The following is a 20,134-nucleotide window of genomic DNA, read 5'->3' as shown; positions in this document are numbered from 1 at the left end:
TCTCTACTAAAAATATAAAAAATTACCCGAGCATGGTGGTGGGCACCTATAATCCCAGCTACTTGGGAGGCTGAGGCAGGAGAATCATTTGAACCTGGGAGGCAGAGGTTGCTGTGAGCCAAAATCATGCCATTGCACTCCAGCCTGGGCAATAAGATCAAAACTCTGTCTCAAAAAACAAACAAAAAAACAGACAAATCTCAAAAACTGTCAGGCAAAAAATACAGGTAGCTGAAGTACACATAAAATTTCACAACACATATATAAGGCTGGAAAATACCCTAAAAATATGGTAATATTTATGGATAATACATGCATAGAAATAAGCGGCACATTCAAGATTATATAATGTTCACGATAATAAATGAACACTCATATGCCCCACAGCCCTGCATAAAAAATAAACACCTCAGAGATAACTGAAGCTTTATCTCAGAGCTCATAGCCCTGCCTCCCTTCTCCAGAGGTAACCATTATCCTGAATTTGCTTCTTTAATATTAGCACATTGCCCAGGACTGTATATAGCCAGGGCAATAGCCTCTTGCAAAACATGATGCCTTGGCAGAGAAGTCTGATAGGGTCAAAAAGACCTCATTTCCTTTTGTGGAAAAAGGCAGCCTGGAAGAATGAGGAAGGCCTCAGCAGCCCTCCCCAGGGGAGTCAGGGCCATAACAGCTGCCCTGGGCAGATAACAGCCCCGCTCTAGGGCTGGGAGAGGAAAGCTAGATGCAGTGGTTAGGATGGTGAGCTATAGCTGGTTCTGCCCCTTAGGGAATCAATTGTCACTACCTCCACCATTCCCTCCACTCTGTCTGTCTCTGTCTCTCTCTCTCACACATACACACACACACACTTGCTCACACATACAATCAGATTACCACAAGGCAGTCCCAGATCCCCATAAAACAAAGCAAAAGTTGCCTTTCAGAAAATGAATAGTGGAATAATATAGAATTTAATAATGATATACTGTCTCCTAAAGCAAGTAACTCCGAGTAATCATAAAGTCACCTCAAACCAACAAATGTTTCTTAAGTACTTACTATAGTCCTAGCTTTGTGCCAAATATACGAGTTAAAATAAGCATAAGACTCAGCCCCTGCCCCGAAGAAAAAAACCCACAATCTTGTGGAGGAAGCAAGATTTAGATATATAAAATGATACAGTTTGGATGTTTGTCCTCTCCAAATCTCATGTTGAAATGTGATTCTCAGTGTTGGAGGTGGGGCCTGGTGGGAGGTAATTGGATCGTGGGGGCAGATCTCTCATGAATGGTTTCACACCATCCCCTTAGTGATAAATGAGTTGTCACTCAGTTAGTTCACATGAGATCTGGTTGTTTAAAAGAGTCTGGGACCTCCCCCTTCTCTCTCTTACTCCCACTCTCACCATGTGATATACTGGCTCTCCCTTTGCCCTCCACCTGACTGGAAGCTTTCTGAGGCCCTCATCAGAAGCAGATGCCAACACCACACTTCGTGTACAGCCTGCAGAACCATGAGCCAATTAAGCCTTTTTTTTAAAAAATAAATTACCCAGCCTCACGTATTTCTTTGTAGCAACATGAGAACAGCCAAATATAGAAAACAACTAGAAAACAGTACAGCTACCATTTTTGACCACTTACTATGAGCTGGATGCTTTACTAAGGGTTTTATATCTCATTTATGATCTCAGTTCACTGTCACAAAACTGTTTTATCAGTGTTATTACTGCCATTTTTCCAGTGAGGAAACCAAGGCAGAGAGAGGGAGACTGGCCCACCCAAAGTTACACAGTAACTACTGGAGCCTGAGATCTGAACCTAAGATCATGTGACTCTAAGCTCTGGTAAGTGTATGGCTAAGTGTATGGCTGATTAGAGCCACACACTGATGTGCTGGAGTAGTAGTGTTGAGGTTCTGTGGATAACTGGATACTGTCTTGGGCCTGGAGGAATGAGATGAATTAGATAGGAGAGGAGAGGCAAGGATGTTCCAAGCAGGGTTATGAGGGATGTACTGCAGCTGAGCTGACAGCACCCAGGGAGAGGGGCAAATCTAGTAAAAAAGAAAGTCAAGGTCAAGTTTGGAAGGAGGGTGAGCTAGAGTAGAATATATAAGGAGGACTATATCATGAAAAGCCTCTCATGTAAATATCTTAAAAGTCTCCTTCATCAGGCCACTGGAATATTTACTAAGGCCTAATACCGGCCAGGCCCTATTCTAGAGAGTATGGTATAAAGATGAAGTCACAGCCAGCCTTCCTCCCCCAAGGAACTTTCTCCACTACTCACAAGTTTCCTCCATGGATCTAGGTTTCCATAATCACATGGAAGAAGCCCTTGCCACCGTTGAAGGCCTCACTCAGCTACCTATCCCCCAGAATTCCACAATTTGTTCATGTGTACCCCCTCTTCGGTCAGACCACATCTTACAGCTTACAAGGTACCTTAACGTCTATTCAAAGTCATGTCCCTGGTCAGGCTATACCTCTACACAAACCCCTCTCCCCACCAAGGGCCAGCTCACATCCCACTACATAGTCATCCCTTCTATAAACATCTGGTGAGCATCCATTGGGTGCTAAGTTGTGAGAGACTTTGGGGACATGGCCTTGGGCAAGCCATAGCTCCCAACCCTAGTAAAGAAGCCAGTCACTATGGCTCTGGATTTGGCAATGGGTTTCATACATGTGGCACCAAAAGCACAAGCAACAAAAGGAAAAATAAATTGCACTTCATCAAAATTAAAACTGTGTGTCAAAGGATACTATCAACAGAGTGAAAAAACCCATAGAATGAAGTTTGGATGAGGTGGCTCAAGCCTGTATCCCAGCAACACTTTAAGAGGCTAAGCTGGGAGAATCACTGGAGCCCAGGAATTCAAGACCACCCTGGGCAATAGAGTGAGATGTCATTTCTAAAAAACAGAGAAACCCAGAGAATGACAGAAAACATTTGGAAATCATATAAGGGTCTATTATATAGAATATATAAAAATTCTTACAACTCAGCAGAAACACAAACAATTCAATTTAAAAATGGGCAAAGGATGTGGTAGACTGCCATGGTTACTACTTGAGACCATCACCATGACAGTTATTACTGTTACTACTTAAGACCATCATTACGACAGTTACTACTGTTAGTACTTGAGACCGTCATTACAAGACTGAATGAACGGAAACAAACATAGAAATGAAAACTTAGGACAAAAGAAACTGTTTTAAAGGAAGAGTCCAGGGAAGAAGAGAGCTCTCTGCTTCTAGTGAGCAAAGGCAGTTCCCCCCACCCCCGCCCCGCTGCTCCCCCATTGAGCTTCCACAGCCCTTCGTATTTATTGGGTAGAATGAGCAGGGAGGAGGTAATGATTGGTCAGCTCCTTAATTGATCACAGGTTCATATTATTACTAACAGGCTTCAGATGTACCTAATCACAAGAAACACTGCGCTTGGGGCATTCCTTCCGGGTGGCAGACACAGTTTGTCAGTTTGCCAACATTCTGCATTTATGAGAAATAGTTTGCTGTTTACTCATATAGCCTCCAGTGGTATACTGAGTTGACCATGACCCTCATTCTTTCGGCGTGTAACAAAAGGACTTGAATACACATTTCTCCAAAGAAGATATACAAATGGCCAACAAGCACATGAAAATATGTCCAATGCCATTAGTCACTAGGGAAATGTAAAACAAAAGTACAATGAAGCCAGGCACACTGGCTCATACCTTTAATCTCAATACTTTGGGAGGCTTAGGCAGGCAGATCACTTGAGTCCAGGAGTCTGAGACCAGCCTGAGCAACATGGTGAGACTTTGTCTCTACATAAAATACAAAAATTAGCCAGGCATGGCGGTGCATGCCTATAGTCCCAGCTACTCGGGAGGCTGAGGTGAAAGGATCGCTTGCGCTCATGAGGCTGAGGCTGTAGTGAGGTATGAAGCTATGATCACACCACTGCACTCCAGCCTAAATGACAGAGACCCTGTCTCAAAAATACATACATACATACATATATACATACATATAATGGGATAATGCTTCACATTCACTAGGGTGGCTATAATTTTTTTAAAATGGAAAATAAATGTTAGTGAGGATGTGGAGACACTGGAACTGTCACACCTTGCTGGTGGGGGATGTACACTAGTATGGCTGCTGTGGAAAAGTTTGGCAGTTCCTCATTAAGCTAAACATAGAATCATCATATGATCCAGCAGTTGCATTCCTCGGTATATTCTCAGGAGAACTGAAAACATACATCCACAGAAAGAAACTTACACATAAATGTTCATAGCAGCTTTATTTACCATAGCCAAAAGGTGGAAACAACCCAAATGTCTATCAGCTGATGAATGGTTAAACAAACGTGGTATATCCATACAATGGAATATTATTCTGCCGTCAAAGGGAACAAAGCACCGATACGTGCTACCACATGGAAGAACCTTGAAAACATTATGCTAAGAGAAAAAAGCCAGATACAAAGGGCCACGTATTATGATTCCATTTATATGAAATATACAAAATAGGCAAATTCACAGAGACAGAAGGCAGATTAGTGGTTGCCAGGGACTGGGAGGAAGAAAGAATGGGGAGTGACTGCTTACTGGGCACAGGTTTCCTTTGAAGTGATGAAAATTTTCTTGAAATAGTGGGGACAGCTGCACAGCATTGTGAATGTACTAAATGCCACTGAATTGTATAATTTAAATGGTTAAAATGGTAACTTTTATACTTTGTGTATTTTACCACAATAAAAAAGAAAACCCCAGCCAGCATGAGATTCACACACCACAAATGAGCTATATGATGACCAAGCCCAGGGATGGGCAGATTCATGACCTTCCCTGACCACCAGCCCTTTGTCATGTACATGCACCATAATATGTGCACATACTCATATCTGATTTGTCTCCTCAACCAGATGACACATTTTTTAAACTCTAGGACCATGGTGTGTATTTCTTCCTTTTTCTGTGTCCCCTCACCATCTAACATATTGCTGCAGATATAGGAAACCCGTAAAACTTGAGTGGTAGATTCACTGGTTGCCAAATTGAACCTTGTGTCTGGATCAAATAGGCAACAAGGAGCCATTAAAGTTTCCCGAGGGACACAGGGACAATATGAGGCAGCAAATCTAAAGGCAGATCCACTAAGAGTGGGCAGGGTGGGTTGGAAGGGGAAAGGTCTGAAGGCAAAAGACTCTTTTTTTTGAGACGGAGTCTCACTCTTGTCACCCAGGCTGGAGTGCAGTGGCACGATCTCAGCTCACTGCAACTTCCGCCTCCCAGGTTCAAGCGATCCTCCTGCCTCAGCCTCCCAAGTAGCTGGGATTACAAGTGCCCACCACCACGCCTGGCTCTTTTTGTATTTTCAGTAGAGACAGGGTTTCACCATGTTGGCCAGGCTGGTCTCGAACTGCCAGGCTCAAGTAATCCGCCTGCCTCAGCCTCCCAAAGTGTTGGGATTATAGGCGTAAGCCACCGCGACAGGCACAAAAGACTTTTAAAGAGGCCACTGCTATATCTTAACATGAAGATCTTCAACCAATCTTAAACTGAAACTGATTAAGCAAGCCACAGCATGCCAACACTTGAGCTAACTGTACACACAAACACTTTGTGCACACAAACACCCGGGCCTCACTCTTTCCAGGGATGCCACCCTAGTTGGTAATGGAGACTATTTCAGCAGGTATGCAAGAATGTTCATCTTGCTCTATCCTCTTCCTTTTGATTAAGGCAAGGGTAAGTCTCAATTTGGTAGTACGTACTATACTCCCAAATACTTGCCTATAAAAAGAAAGCAGGCCTCAGGCTCATAACATTTTACAGGCATCAAATCTAAAAACACTGTTTTGTTTTCTTTTTTTCTTACCATGACCTTCCACTTAGATCAAATGGTGTGGTTTTCATTTATGGTAAGGATATAAAGTTTCCCTTTTAAATAGGTTTTAGTTTTCCAAAAGTGATTCATTTCACAGAGAGATATTAAGTAAATAATGGATCGGTTGGCATGGATCCATGGCAATGGATCGAATACATTTTTTAAATTCCAAAGGTAGCATGTATGCTTCTAAAGTTTCATAGCCTCTGACCCTATCAAACAAATGTCACAGGAGTAGATAAGGTTTTTTTTTACTATTTATTTATTTATTTAATTTATTTATTTATGTATTTTTATGAGACGGAGTCTCACTCTGTTGCCCAGGCTGGAGTGCAGTGGTGCAATCTCGGCTCACTGCAACCTCTGCCTCCTGGGTTCAAGCAATTCTCCTGCCTCAGCCTCCCAAGTAGCTGGGATTACAGGTGCATACCACCACAACTGGCTAATTTTTGTGTATTTTTAGTACAGACGGGGTTTCACCATGTTGGCCAGGCTGGTCTCGAACTCCCAGCCTCAGGTGATCCACCCACCTTGGCCTCCCAATGTGCTGGGATTACAGGCATGAGCCACCGCACCTGGCCTAGAGTAGATAAGTTTAAAGCACCTGGGAAGAGGGCAGGAATTAGGAGACAGAGAAGAATAGTGATCCAGGAAGCAATGTGACCCTCAGGAGCTGTGTCACATCCACAGTGTTCAGAAGCCTGGAGCAGAACAAGGGAGAAGGTGCTGGGATTGACTGGCAGGCATAATAGAAGGGCTGGGAGGGGTTAGACTGAAGATACTTAGAAGGCTCTGGTCAGAAGACAGAGTGAAGTGGTGGGATAAAGCCACGCACCTAAGCAAACAAAAGTGACTGCAGTCAATTTTTTATCTCCATATTCACATGGGCTCTAACTGTCTTTCCTTCCAGTACTGGCTTGCTTGTGTCCCTGGTAAGTCAGTGAACAACAGCATTAGCCTCTCCCTTCCATGACCTCCTTTCAATGGACTCATAAAGACAAGTCTTTCACCTCTTAGAGGAAGAAAAGCCTCCTTCAGCCCTTAGTCTTGCTTTCATTACTGTCTTCACTCCCTCCCATCCTCTATCTTCATGTTTCACGAAACAGTAGTCTGCAGTCACCGAGAGTCCCTTCTCCCCTCCATTCACTCCTGCACTCTGGATTGTCATACAACCTCCCCTGTTAGGCTTTACCTTGTAGCACACCACATTATTCTAATGTTTGAAAGGTCTAGAGTCCTCTAACTTGAGACATGAGATTAAGAGTATAAACAGGGGCCAGTGCCTTAGGGGTTTAAAGAACACTGGATTTTGTTTTGAGCAGGGCATAGAAAGGATCGCTCTGGTCACAATACAAAGAACTGGGAATATTACAATAGTCCAGGCAAGAAATGATAGTGGCCTAGACCAGGGTAATAGAAGTAGAGACAGTGGAAGTGATCAAGTTCTGTGTGTATCTTGAAGGTAGAACAAAAAGGATTTACCAATAGATTAGATGTAGGGTGTGGAAAAAGGGATGAGTTGTTAACAACCCCAAGTATTTTGGTCTGAACAACGAGAAGAATGGAGTTTTAGGTGCTGGGATGCAGAATGGTGGGAGAGAACTTAAATGAGAATTCTGGAGGTAGGAGGCAGGCACAGGAGTCCAGAATTCTATTTTGGACATGTTACATTCAAGATACCACTCAGACAAGCAAGTAGAAATGTGGACTAGCAGGTAGATATGGGAGTCTGAAGTTCAAGCAAAAAGTCAAGGCTGGATATAAAAATTTGATATACATCAGTTGATGGATGGTATTTAAGGCTACAGTGCTAGAATGAATGATGACAGTGCAGAAAAGAAGTCCAAGACTGAGCTTTAAAATATCCCAATGTTACGTGATCAGGGAGATGGGGTAGAATTAGCAAACAAGACTAAAAAGGGGCAGCTGGTAAGATGGAAAGAACACCAGGAGAGTTCAGTATCATGAAAACTACATAAAGAAAGCATTTGAAGGAACACATGACTAACTGTGTTAAAGGCTACTAATAAGTCAAATGAAGACGAGGCTTGAGACTTGACCCCCTGATTTGGCAACATGGAGGTGGCTGGTGACCTTGACGAGAATGGTTTCAGCGGAATCATGGGAACAGAAATAGCTTGTGAACCATATGGCTCTTTGAACAGCTCTAGGTAAGGTATTGCAAATCAAAACTCTTGAGTTTCTAGTATTTATAATTTCCTTAAAATAACCCAAGCTCAGAAAAATGCAAGAAATAAATAAAAGATCATCTAAATGTCATCTCTTAAAGTCTTCTCTGACTGCCAGAGACAGAACATTCTGTTCCTACAGAGATCTTCTATTAAAGTCTGGAAGGTTACCCTGTCTTTAACTATTTAGGAACTTACCCTTTCCCCTCCCCCACCCCCAGCTGTATCACCAGGGCCAGGCGAAGTGCCTAGAACAGAGAATAAAATGTTTTAAAAAAAATAATACATGTGCTCCTTGAAAGGGCAGCAGTAGTACAGACAGAAACAAACAATCTCACAAGATTTATTCTTGATTCATTCATTCTATACCCATAATTCCTGTATAGCCATCACTGTAATCAGCATATTATACTATAGTTTCCTGTTTATATACTTGCATTTTATACCAGACTTTGTACTTTCTGACAGTAAGGACTATAGGGCCTGGCACATAGTAGGTGTTCAATGAGCATCTATTGAATGAATAGAACATAAGCTGTGGATTATTTTCAAAAAATCAGATACTGTCAGCTGATCTTTCCCTGTTCATGTTACCTGGCTTAGATACCCTTAAATCTAATAATCAAACATTTGGAATGGAGAGCAGAACCAGGGAGTAATAGGGTCATAAAGGATAGGACAGGAGATGTGGCATCAGAAGCCTGGCATTCACCTTCCAGCTTTGCCTCTATGGGCCATGTGATGTTGGAGCAGTCACTTTACTTCTCCAGAGGCCTCTGGCTTGCCATGTCTGAAGTGAGAATAATAATACCTGCTTTACAAGACAGTGGTTAGGACTAAGTGAGAGAATATCTGTGACTGTGCTTGCCTGTTAGCATTTATTATTTTGTTTTCTCAAGAATAAGGACTTGGTATTAGCTTTTAGAGAGAACTGAGTCAGAGCTCCAATAAAGAGGGACCAAGTACAGGAGATCGAGACCAGCCTGGCCAACATGGTGAAACCCTGTCTCTGCCAAAAATATAAAAATTAGCCAGGTGTGGTGGCATGCACCTGTAGTCCCAGCTACTCAGGAGGCTGAGGCAGGAGGATCACTTGAACTTGGGAGGTGGAGGTTGCAGTAAGCCGAGATCGCGCCACTGCATTCCAGCCTGGGTGACAGAGTAAGACTCCATCCAAAAAAAAAAGGGACCAAGTATGACTCCCTTACTAACCAACCTAAGAGCTTATATATTTTTTTCCACAAGTAGATTTATAGATTTATCTCCATTTTTATGACATTATTGGCCATAATATTTGCTCCATGAACATTAATTATCTGATCTTCATTCCTGGGTCAAATGTCACTTGTAACACTGTTTTTCTTAGTTCCATGGAAGCAGGGCCACATGTTAAATGTTTCTTATTCAACATTTAACACAGGGTCTGATAGGTATGAGTCAATAGTTCTTCAACTTAAACATACCGTCTGTTTTTAAGATTTATTTTTTGGGCAACCCACTGTAGCAAACAGCCAACCCTATGTATACAGATTAGGGCTATAGGAATTCAAAGAAGTATACTATGGAGTGGTCGATGCCAGAGAAAACTTCATGTGGAATTTGAGTCTTAAAGTGAACCTTGAACCATGCACTGAATTTGGGCAGAGTAAGAGAAAAGATGCTGAAGCATGTTGAAGGACCAGGACTAGACCCAGCTAGATACAGGGGCATTTCCTACAGTAGTGGGACATGAACTTGGAACAGTTAATGTGGAAATCAATCCATAGAGAGCCTTAAATAGCAAAGTCAGACACTTAAACAACATCTTACGGGGTATAAGGCTCATTTCTGCTAGTATTTCTAAAGGAGGCTGAAGAGGTGGATTGAAATTCAAGAGCCCTCCACAAGGCTAACCTTCCTTTCCTGGTCACCACCACTGCAAGAGAAAGAGAAGGGGCTGGAAAAAACAAGGGCAAAAGAGGTATGCCTGAAACTGCCTTTGCAAAAATTATGACAGTAAAAGAAACGTGACCTAACCGACTCCATCCTGCTTCTACCCTCCCAGCTGCTCTCGTTCATTCCTGGACATAGGCCGAACTAACTTTGGGAGGAGTTTATAGTTTAAATTTGAAACAAAGATGATAACAGCGCCTCCCCGAAATAAACCCCTGCTCCTTGCTTGAGGACCAGATCACCTTTGTAAAACTAATAAATTAGCCACAAGATTGGAAATTATGGCTTAGGAATCACGCAGCCTGAGACCACAAGATTTCTAACCTCCCCAATTGCTCCCATAGATAACATTACTATTATAAAACCTAAGACTGGTGTTCAAGATAATTTCCAGACCCTGCATTCTGATGGATCAGTTGGCACCACCCAGACAGGTAAAATGGCTCATCTGGTCTGTGGCCCCCATCCAGGAATTGACTCAGTGCAAGACGGCAGCTTCAATTCCCTATGATTTCATCCCTGAACCAGCAATCAGCATTCCCCATTCCTTAGGCCTCTGCCTGCCAAACTGTCTTTTAAAAACCTCAGTCTCAAAATTTTCAGGGAGAATGATTTGAGAGTGATAAAACTCTGGTCTCCCATTTAGCTGGCTCTGATTATATGAAACTTTATTGCAATCCCTCTGTCTTGATAAATCGGTTGTATCTGGGCAGCGGGTGAGAAGAACCCATTGGGTAGCTACATGCTTGCTTCTTTGAGGGGCAGTAACCACTGCACACCCGCCCCCCCCACCGCCCACATACACACACACACACAATTGCTACAAACTCTTACCAGCATATCTTTGTCCAGCTATAATAGTAACAATAACTAAGAATATCATATGACAGGGCCTTTTAATTTTAAACATTAAACTCCAACAAGGCCAACAGAGTTGTATGGAAGCATGTGGGGCCCATAAAATCCAACAATGCTATAAAAATTGAGGAGAAACCAAAATATATCAAAGTCAGAATGCAGTTCATTCAACCAAGTTGCTGCTAAATTTATGAGCAAATTCTCCACCCAAAGAGTATTATCCAGATACTTGTTAAATATTTCCAATTCTCGTGCTAAATAAAATAAAATCAGCCACACCTAATTATTTAAAACAATGTTTTTAGCATGAAAGGAACTATTGCTAAAACCTCTCCAAAACTCTCGGCTTGTGAGTTGTGAATTCACACAAACTCAAAACAACAAAACACACACACGCTTTTTTTAAGTTCAGTGATGCCAATTGCTATTGTTATTCTAATTGACATAGCATGCAAAACTCCATTTTTGCACTATTAGAGTATTAGCTTGAGATTTCAATTCAGAATTCTATACCTTAGAAACTAACATGTTGAGAATTTGTTTGATATGATGTAACAGTCCATAGGGCACTTGTTTAAAATGTTTGCCCCACAGCCCCACACCCCCACACACATACACAAGCTTGAGATTTGCCATTATAGCCTCTTAAGATGGCATGGCAACCTAACCTTTGCCATAGTGACTGTGAATTGGTACTCAGTCTCAATTCAAGGAAATTAGCAAATGTCTTAGCAAATGATAAAGTTAGGAACATAACTATTCCTAGATCCTAGATCAGTGCTCCTTGGCATCTCAACTCCCTGATTCCCATTCTACCACTGTTGGAAAGGTGGCAGCCAAATCCAGACTCTGCTTCATATCAAATTAAAAGCTAATATCAGCACCCCTTCCTCGCTGCTAAAAATTGGAAGGGCAATTTTATTACATGCATAAGTTGATTAATCAGTTAGTTATCAAGGCCGCTACAGAAACCGTAAAGTTAATCCAAACTGAGAAGCTGGCTATAGTCATCTACATTAGGAGCTCTTGATCTGTTTGCAACCTCGGTTTTAGAACCCCAGCACAGCAGTCTCTTGTTTCTTTCTAGGCTACACTCAAAAGCCCAGATGCTTGACAACCACAGGACAAAGGCAGGTAGAGTGAGGTGCTTGGTAAGAATGGGACAGCTTACTAGGACCACCATGAGCTAGATAAGCAAATATAAATGTCATTTCTGTTGCCATAATAGCTAACAATTGTAGCACTGCTCTAAGCACTTTAGAAGCATTAATTTTTATTTGTTTATTTTTTTTGAGACAGGGTCTTGCTCTGTCACCCAGGCTGGAGTGCGGTGGCGTGATCACAGCTCACTGCGGCCTTGACTTCCTGGGCTCAAGCTATCCTCCCACCTCAGCCTCTTGAGTAGCTTGGGACTACAGGTGCACACTACCACACCCTGCTAATTTCTGTAATTTTTGTAGAGACGAGATTTCACCATGTTGCCCAGACTGGTCTTGAACTCCTGGGCTCCAGTGATCTGCTCACCTCGGCCTCCCAAGGTGCTAGGATTACAGGAGTGAGCCACCATGTCCAGCCACATTAAATTCGCTTAATCATTGGGAGTATTAAAGAAGGCTGGAAAGGGGAAGAAGAGGAGGTGGGGAGAGGTTGGTTAACAGATAAAAAATTACAGTAGATAGATGAAATGAGTTCTAGTGTTCTGTAGCACTGTAGGGTGAATATATTTAATTATAATTTATTATATATTTTCAAAAAGCTAGAAGAGAGGATTTTGAGTGTTCTCAACACAAAGAAATGATAAATATTTGAGGTGATAAATATGCCTGATTTGCTCATTACACATTGTATACACATATGGAAATACCACTCTTTATCTCACATATATGTACACTAAAAAAGGGAAAACCCAACAGAAAAATGAGCAATGGATTTCAAAAGCACTTCACAAAAAAAGGAAATGGAAATAGCCAATAAACATACTAAAATATAGTTAACCTCATTAATAAATGAGATATGCAAATTTTTTAAAATGCTCTTAATCCTCAGAGAGAAAATCTATGAGTATATTCTATTGTCATCCCCATTTTATACATGAGGAGTCTGACTTTTTCTTTTCTTTTTTTTTTTTTTTTTTGAGACAGGGTCTCACTTTGTAGCCCAGGCTGGAGTGCAGTGGCACAATCGTGGCTCACTGCAATCTCAACCTCCTGGGCTCAAGCAATCCTCCCACCTCAGCCTCCTGAGTAGCTGGGACTACAGATGCATGCCATTACGCCTGGCTAATTTTTGTATTTTTTGTAGAGACGGGGTTTCACCATGTTGACCAGGCTGGTCTCAAACTCCTGGGCTCAAGCAATCTGCCCACCTCGGCCTCCCAAAGTGCTAGGATTACAGGTGTGAGCCACTGTGCCCAGCCTAGATGGGGATTCTGAGAGACAGAGTTTTAGTAATTTGCCCAAGGTCACTCAACTAGTATTAAGTGGTGAATCCAGGAATGCAAATCCAACACCTGAGCCCTTAAGCATTAGGCCTCATATTCTTTGTACTTTTTTGAGAAAAGTAATAGATGTCTCCTTGCTTAAGTCATCAGGGTTGAACTGTTACTTTTGCTTTTGGCAAATATAACAGCCAAAACATCCACCATGACCCAGAAGGGAGGAAATAGACCAAATAATTGGATCTAGACTCAATCTCTTAAAAGCTGGGGAAGTATTAAAAGAGAGTTCTGTAGAAATTCCTCTATAGTCACCAGCAGTTACTGGAAATTTGGGAACTGAAGAGAGACAGTTAATATTTAATATTGCAATAAACATTAACAAAACTTATTTTTCTTTTTTTAGGTTAATAGAAAATTTGATACAGAATTATCTAAAACTATCATTCTTAGATATTTCTGTCTGATCAGGTTCTGGACTAATTTGCTCCTATTCTGTGAATAGTGTGGGGTTTTTTCCTCCTTCTTCTAATATTTATTTTATTTTATTTTATTTTTGAGACGGAGTCTCGCTCTGTCGCCCAGGCTAGAGTGCAGTGGCCGGATCTCAGCTCACTGCAAGCTCCGCCTCCCGGGTTTACGCCATTCTCCTGCCTCAGCCTCCCAAGTAGCTGGGATTACAGGCGCCCACCACCTCGCCCGGCTAGTTTTTTGTATTTTTTAGTAGAGACGGGGTTTCACCGGGTTAGCCAGGATGGTCTCGATCTCCTGACCTTGTGATCCGCCCGTCTCGGCCTCCCAAAGTGCTGGGATTACAGGCTTGAGCCACCGCGCCCGGCCTAATATTTATTTTAAAAGTTCATTTTCTCTTTTCTTTTTTTCTTTACTTTTATGGAGAAGAAAAAGTCATTCAGCAGATACTGCGAACCTCCCAGAGAAAATAACAAAATCGCCTCAGGTATAGTGGGATCTGACAGTGTAAGACTATAAGAGCATGAAAGCCATCATTACTTATTAATTAAGCTAAATCACTCAAAAACTAACCCCAAATGTGCAAATTAAAAAGGCACACCAAAGAAAACCTCAAACATTTTTTAAGCTAATTTCCTCTCTTTCTAAAACTAACTTGAAAAAGTGTTGTGCTCATGATTCTTAGCCATCAACTCAAAATAACAATAAGATTGATTTTATATATTTAATAACATATTTAAATCAGTAGAGTGAAAAACAAAATTTAAATCAATAAGATCTGGAGATCTGCAGAATCTTTCTCACAAGGCTCTGATATTTTTTCTCTAAATAACTGAACTTAAGGCACCAGTCAATAAAGAGAATTCTAAAGATTTCCCCCAAAGTAAGTTGAAACTACTGGCTCATTGTAGCTGATTCGTGCAGCCATTCCCAAATTCCTTCACCCTTGCAAGTCTCCATTTAAAAACTCCAGAAAAAGCTAAACACTGCACTTGTTTCCTCAGCCTCTTTTTAGGAATCTGTTTTGGAATCTCTGAAGGATTTTTGCTCCCTTGAGCCAAGGGACAGATGCAGGTCACGTTCCCCTCATTCACCTCTTCTTGCCTTGAAATGTATATATGATCCCTGGAGCTGCAGCAGCCATCTTGGGATCATGGGCAAGATTGCAGAAATGCTGGCTGAGACAAAATTGAGCCTCTAAACATGTGCCAGCAGCCACCTACCTCTGAGGCAAGAGAATAGGGTCTGGAGGCAGGCAACCTAAGGCTAATTCACGCTGACTTCTTAGAACTAAATCAAAAGGAAAACCACAACTTTCCACACCTAAGTAACAAAAGGACCCAAGGGAGGCTACTCCCTTTGCAATCCCCCTGCGACCCCCACCTTTTTCTGCATGGCAGATGGAAAACTGAAAGTATCTGATTGGCTGCAGAAAGCAAAAAGTATCTCTGATTGATTGCAGAAAGTTTGCATAGGAGTGTAACTATGTAACTTCACTTTAGACTCTGATTGGTTGCTTTCCACAACCAATCAGATGCTTGCATAGGGTGTAACCTTTGTAACTTCACTTCAGTCTCTGATTGGTTGCTTCTCCCAACCAGTCAAACTGATTGCTGGGCCACTACTTCATTTATACAGGGTCTACATCAAGTAACCAACGGGAAGCCTCTAGAGGGTATTTAAACCCCAGAAAATTCTGTAAAGGGGCTCTTGAGCCCCTATGCTCCCCCCGCTCCCAGACTGTGGAGTTTACTTTCATTTTTAATAAATCTTTGCTTTTGTTGCTTAGTTCTTTCCTTGCTTTGTTTGTACATTTTGTCCAATTCTTTGTTCACAATGCCAAGAAGCTGGACACCCTCCACTGGTAACACCTCCAGACTTCCTACTTGGTGAAAAAAATAAATCCCTGCTTGTTTAAACCTCTATTGGTCAGGTATTCCATTACTTTCAGGAGAAAGCATTACAAACTAATGCATGCAGTCTCTAAAAGCTATCTTTTAATTTTTTTTAGCAGAATAAGATTAAGTGATCTAAAGAGTAATTTTCTTTATATATTAGGAAAAACAAAAAAAGACAAATAACCTTGACAAAGAAAAATACAGTGGGAGGAAGAACTGAACCTGATATTAAGGTTTACTATACAGATACAGTAATAAAAACTGTGTGGCAATGGCAGATGGATAGATACAGCGACCAATGGAACAGAACAGACAACTCAAAAGACAACCCACACAAATATGCTCAAATGGTTTTGTAAAAGATTCAAAAGTAATTCCATGGAAGGATAGATATCCTTCACAACAGATGGTGCTTGAGCAACTGGGCACCCATAGGCCAAAAAAGTTCATCATGACCTAAATCTCACACCTTAAATAAAAATTAACTTAAAATGGATCAAAGACTTTTTTTTTTTTTTTGAGACAGGGTCAAACACTGTCCCCCATGATGGAGTACAGTAGTGTGACCACAGCTTACTGCAGCCTCCATCTCTCAGGCCCAAGCCATCCTCCCACCTCAGCCTCCCAAGTAGTTGGGACCACAGCTGCATGCCACCACACGGGGCTTTTTTTGTATTATCATTTTTGTAGAGTCAAAGTCCCCTTATGTTGCCCAGGCTGGTCTTGAACTCCTGGCCTCAAGCAATCCTCCCACCTCAGCCTCCAAAAGTGCTGGGATTATAGGCATGAGCCACCATGCCTGGCAGATCACAGACTTAAATATAAAATGTAAAACTATAAATCCTTTAGAAAAAAACAACAACAACACAGGAGGCCAGGCACAGTGGCTCACACCTGTAATCTTAGCACTGTGTGCTAAGACATAAACAGACATTTCACTTAGCTGGATATACAAATGACAAATAAGCACATGAAAAGATATTCAATTCATTAACCATCAGAGAAATGCCAACTAAACCCACCATGAGATATCACTACATACCTATCAGACAGCTAAAATAAAAATAGTGACAACACTAAATGCTGACCAGGGTGCAAAGAAACTAGATTACTCATATTGTTGGGAATGTAAAATGGTAATTTGCTCTCAAAAATAGTTTGATAGTCTTTTTGTAAAATTAAACATGTAAGCATCAAATAACACGCAATTGCACTCTTGAGCTCTTATCCTAGAGAAATGAAAATGTATGCTCACGCAAAAGCCTGTACATACATCTTCACAGCAGCTTTATTCATAATAGCTAAAAACTAGAAATAGCCCCAATGTCCTTCTAAAGGCAAATGTAAAGAAATTGTGATACATACATGAACTACTACTCAGTAGTAAAAATGAACGAACAGTTGATACACACAACAACTGGATAAATCCCCAGGGACTCATACCAAGTGGAAAAAAACAATTCCAAAAGGTACATACTTTATGACTCCATTTATGTAACATTTTGAAATAGCAAAATTTTAGAAATGGAAAACAGATTCGTTGTTACCAGGGGTTAGGAATGGTAGGGTTGGGGAAGTTGGTGGAAGGGAGTGAAGTGTGGTTATAAAAGGATAACGTGAGGAATCCCCATGGTGATAAGACTGTTTTATACCTTTATTGTGGTAGTAGCCACAAAAACTTACCCATGTGATGAAATGTACAGACTAAATACACACATACAAACATACCAATGAATACAAGTAAAGCTGAGGAAATCTGAATAAGATCAGTGGAGTATATCAATGTCAAGATACTGATTGTGATATTATACTATAGCTTTGAAAAATGAGTTGGACGCAGTGGCTCACACCTGTAATCTCAACACTTCGGGGGGCCGAGGCAGACAAATTGCTTGAGTCCAAGAGTTCGAGACCAGCCTGGGCAACATAGCAAGACCCTCCAACTCTAGAAAAAATAATTTTAAAAAATTAGCCAGGTGTGGTAGTGTGCACCTGCGGTCCCAGCTACTCAAGGGGCTGAGGTGGGAGGATCGATTAATCCAGGGAGGTCGAGGGTGTAGTGAACTATGATCATGCCACTGCACTCCAGACTGGGTGACAGAGCAAGACCCTATCTTAAAAACAAAAATAAAATAAAATAAAAATGTTACCATTGGGGTAAATGGGGTGAGGGGTAAATAGAACCTCTCTGTATTCTTTCTTAAGTGAATCTACATGTTAATTTACAATTATCTCAATAAAAAAAGGATTTAAATTTTTTTTTAATTTTCGATTTAAAAAAAAGAAAAGAGAAGGTCCACTTTCCTTGGTCACTAGGAGAGGCTCTACTCACATGCCTTTTATAAAGTTTAGGTCTGAACATAGTTGAGCAACAAATGACTAAACTCTAACCGAAATGATATGGAAATAGTCCTGTAACTGATTGAACAAACATCTCTGCTTGAATCTGACAGAACAGTATGTTTCAATTACCAAATTCATATGAAGAAGAAAAGGTAATCTAAATTACAGTTAAACCATGCAATTGACCTAAACTCCCCCCGACCTCACACCCCGAAAAAGATCTAGCGGTTTTGACCATTCCCTCCTTTGGGATGTCAAACATACCATTAGGAAAGCAAATAATTTGTTTAGCCTTCAGCTGGTCAAGCTGGTCACTTTGCCACACTGGAGTTGCCAGGTAGAATTTGAGCACCCAGGGGCCTGGGTAATGGGGAAATAAAAATGCCCTTTGCTTTAGGGAATCCCCCTCTGGAAGAAGTTGGCTCTGCCCTTTCTGCAACTGTAAAAAGAGAATAAACTCCCCCAGGAAATGGCCTAAGAAATCCCTTTACATCTGTACCATTAGCATAGCTGGAATCCTACTGTGGGGAGAATGGTCTCCTTAGGAGTCCTGACTGATGAATATGCACAGACAAACCTGCTGCTTCCAGGAAAACCCAAACTGGATGCCAATAAGAGAGAGAAAAATATCCCTCAGCATGGCACAAGAGGCCACAGAGAGGCTTTGAGTCACAATTTAGATAGGGACATCTTCATATTGCCCTGGCTGCTGTGTATAAACCATGTATCCTGAGAGGCTTATCTCCTATTTAAGCCACAAAAACAAATGACTCTTCGTCCTTTATATTCACTATTGCTAAAATAAGAACTATTTTGTTCTACAGCAGCAGCGGAAGACATAAGCAGGAAACTAATTCCAGAGAGGATTCCCCCGAGCTGTGTTTATTCCCGTCTATGTTTTAACCATGGTTGCTGCAGGTAGAGGCAGCAATGGACAATCACCTATTAAGGACCCGGTTTGTATAAGGAAGGCACTGAGAACATGACCCAAAGAGCCACCAATCACAGTTTCTTAGTCAGCTGAGGACTGCCACGATCACACATAAAGAACACAAAACACAACACAGGAAATAAGGCGGTAAATGGGCAATATGAGCATGCAAGATTATGTAGACAGATGGTTCCTGCTGAGAAGATTGGGGAAGGCTTTAATGAGGAGGGGGGATTAGAGCCAAGTTTTGAGGGAAGGTCAGGATCTAGATGGGAAGAGGAAGAGGCATGAGGATGCTGCTATCAGGCAAGGGGACAAACAAACTAATAATTGAGTGGAAAAGTCCAAAGTATACCCAAAGGACAGAGAGTGAACATGCTGGATTAACCGGAGTATTAGGCTTATTTTCCATTATGGAAAAGAAGACAGTTTAGAAAGAACAGTATTATTGGAATCCTTTGCAATGATGATATACTCATGTGTTACTTGTATAATTTAAAAACACAAAGAAATTGTAATGAAAGGGATACTACTAAGTCTGACAATACCAGACTCACAGGTATTGTCTGTGGCTGGTGTGGCATACAAAGTTTGTTGGCCATTATTAACAGCCACTAGTGAACTCTCTTTTCCCTTTCCCACCTCCAAAAGTAGATAGTGAAAAAAATCAAGATAATTTCCCAGCACTCCTTGTAGCAAAGGATGGCCATGTGCATCAATTTTAACAAATAAGATGGAAGGAGGGAATCTATTGGGGGGCTCCTGGAAAACATTTTATTTTCTCATATAAGAAGAGCTGTTTCCCCTCCCTCTCCTTCCTGCTTGTCTTGAACATGGTTACATGTAGTTGTGATGACTGGAACTGAGGCAACTATTTTGCAACTATGAGGTCACAAGCCTAAGAAAGAAAAGCCAGTATTCTGAAGATGGCAGAATGCAGAGATAAAAAGAGCCTGAGTTCTTTATGACATTCATCAGTCACTGCCTAAATCTGAAAATGCTACACCTCTAAACTTCTTATGATATGAGAAAATTAAGTTTGGCTTAAATCACTGTTAGTCAGGTATTCTGTCACTTATAGTCAAATGTACCCTAGGTGACAGAGCTATGAAGTTCAGTACAGAATGCACAGTGACCAAAATTAGGTGTTTGAATCCTAATGGGCAAAGAGACTCTAATTTCTGAACTTCAAATGAACATTTA

The 20,134-nt window shown here is 41.3% G+C and overlaps 1 protein-coding gene and 1 pseudogene across 2 annotated transcripts in view; both read right to left on the bottom strand.

Moving 5' to 3' along the window:
• Window positions 1-20,134, bottom strand: part of EFHC2 (EF-hand domain containing 2) — a 196,412-nt gene that overhangs the window by 166,676 nt on the left and 9,602 nt on the right. The gene's annotated exons all lie outside the window — the stretch shown is intronic.
• The window catches only part of LOC112615011, a 35,853-nt pseudogene that overhangs the window by 6,274 nt on the left and 9,445 nt on the right, over window positions 1-20,134 (bottom strand). The gene's annotated exons all lie outside the window — the stretch shown is intronic.

This window comes from Theropithecus gelada, chromosome X (assembly GCF_003255815.1).
Source record: "Theropithecus gelada isolate Dixy chromosome X, Tgel_1.0, whole genome shotgun sequence".
Classification (NCBI taxonomy): domain Eukaryota; kingdom Metazoa; phylum Chordata; class Mammalia; order Primates; family Cercopithecidae; genus Theropithecus; species Theropithecus gelada.
The sequence above is the reverse complement of the archived record's forward strand: the minus strand, read 5'-3'. Positions and strand labels throughout refer to the sequence as shown.